Below are 2,500 nucleotides of genomic sequence, written 5' to 3'. Positions count from 1 at the left end.
CAGCATGCGCGCAGCATGCGCGCAGCATGCGCGCAGCATGCCGGCAGCCTGGTTCCAGGTTTTTTCAAATGTCGACAGAATTTTTCAAACCTTGTCAAACCCCATTTTTATTGAAATTTCCTCGCACAATAAGCTCCCTATAATTAAGTCTATGATTTTTAGGACCTTCTCCAACTTACAAAATGATATTTAGGACCTTGCCTTGCCCTCACATGCCGTGCCCATTCAAGGCATTCCGAGAAAGTGAGGTTATTGGAGGCTTCGGATGGCGTGGCTTGCCTTGCCTTGCATTGGCATGCCATGCCCAAGTTGTGGCCTACACCAAGCCATTCAAGCCATGCGTTGCCTTACCTTGGAATTGCTCATCATCCAATGCATTCCGAGAAAGTGAGTGTAGGCGAGGCTAAGGATGGCTTGCCTTGCCTTGCCTTGCATTGGCATGCCATGCCCAAGTTGTGGCCTACACCAAGCCATTCAAGCCATGCGTTGCCTTACCTTGGAATTGCTCATCATCCAATGCATTCCGAGAAAGTGAGTGTAGGCGAGGCTAAGGATGGCTTGCCTCGCCTTGCCTTGGCATGCCGTGCCCATGATGTGGCCTTGACCAAGCCATTCAAGCCATGCGTTGCCTTCGCCTTGGCATGCCGTGGCCTTGCCTCGCCATGCGATGCATTCCGACAAAGTGACGCGAAGCGGAAGCCTATCATGGCGTAAAAATGTCGACAAAATTTTTCGACATTTGAATAATGGGGTTTGACAAGGTTTGAAAAATTCAATACAAATGGTAGGCTTGAATGTCGACAAAGTGACGCGAAGCGGAAGCCTACCACGGCGTAAAAATGTCGACAGATTTTTTCGGACCTTGTCCTGCCATGGGCTGCGCGCAGCATGCCGGCAGCCTGTGCGCAGCGTGCGCACAGCATGTCGGCAGCGTGCGCACAGCATGCCGGCAGCGTGCGCGCACCATGCCGGCAGCCTGTCGACAGAATTTTTCGAAACTTGTCCTGCCATGCGCGCGCGCAGCTTGCGCGCAGCGTGCTGATTCTGTCGACAGTGAGGCTAGCGAAAGTTGTCCTGCCATGGCGTGCGCGCAGCCTGTGCGCGCAGCTTGCGCATCTGTCGACAGTGAGGCTAGCGAAACTTGTCCTGCCATGGCATGCGCGGCGCCTGCGCGCAGCCTGCGCACAACATGCGCGCAGGCTGTGCGCAGCGTGCGCGGAGCTTGCGTGCAGCTTGCGCATCTGTCGACAGTGAGGCTAGCGAAACTTGTCCTGCCATGGCATGCGCGCAGCGTGCGCGCAGTCTGTGCGCAGCATGCGCGCAGCCTGTGCGCGCAGCTTGCGCATCTGTCGACAGTGAGGCTAGCGAAACTTGTCCTGCCATGGCATGCGCGCAGTCTGCGCGCAGTCTGCGCGCAGCATGCGCGCAGCCTGCGCGCAGCATGTGCGCAGCATGCCGGCAGCATGGTTCCAGGTTTTTTCAAATGTCGACAGAATTTTTCAAATCTTGTCAAACCCCGTTTTTATTGAAATTTCCTCGCACAATAAGCTCCCCATAAGTAGTCTATGATTTTTAGGACCTTCTCCAACTTACAAAACTAAAAAATTCCTCCCGGATTTGTTTTAATGATTTTTTCAATTTTACGACTTCTAAAAATAATAAAAAATACTTCCCGACTTCAAAAATTTATGAAACTTTTTCCCATCATAGATTGCATGTTTCTTAGTATCCCTGCAAAAAATCACGTCCAAATACCTTGTATTGAATTATTTAGAGCCCATTATGACTCCTCGCGCATAGGTGATGTCTCTTCCTGTCAAAGGGCTAAATGCATAAAATGCTATATAGGGGGGTGTGTGTTGCCTGCATATGCATGGCAGCCCATGCCTTCCTAGCTGCAGCCCCCTTCCCCCACGCCACACCCATGTCATGTTGCCTCGATATGTTGCCTCGGTATTATGGGTTTGGTGTCGGGGTCGGGGGGCTGCCACCCATGGCGGTGGTGGCCGGAATCCGGCCGCCGCCACCACGCCGCCGCCATGGGTGAGGGAGGAAAAAAAAGGCGTGGAAAGTTGCGAAATGGGGTTGTCTAGGCTTTTTTTTGGCATGGGAGAGCATGGAGTGCTAGGAACTCCTTCTCAAATGCACGGGCATGTCGACCACAACCTCATTTCTCAACAACAACCACCCGTGTGGGGTGGCGGTGGGTGGATAGTCGCGGATTGGGGCTTGCCAAGCCAATGTTTTCAAAAAATTTCATCAAAATTAAAAACAAATGTTTTGTTGCCTTCGGATTTGTGGGCGAGCGGCGAGTCGGAGTGGAGCCGGTAAAGTTTAACCTCGGTGTGCACGGTTGTTTTTAGAAACTCAATCCAATGCCGGGGACGTTGAAAGTGACGCTCTTATGAGTTGCAAACCCGCAAGATTTAAAGAACCTTTTCAAAACAATTTCAAACCAACAAGATTTAAAAACAGAAATTTTCATCAAAATGAAAAACAA

Source organism: Prunus avium, unplaced genomic scaffold (genome assembly GCF_965620075.1).
Source record: "Prunus avium unplaced genomic scaffold, drPruAviu1.hap1.1 HAP1_SCAFFOLD_34, whole genome shotgun sequence".
NCBI classification, from domain to species: domain Eukaryota; kingdom Viridiplantae; phylum Streptophyta; class Magnoliopsida; order Rosales; family Rosaceae; genus Prunus; species Prunus avium.
The sequence above is the reverse complement of the archived record's forward strand: the minus strand, read 5'-3'. Positions refer to the sequence as shown.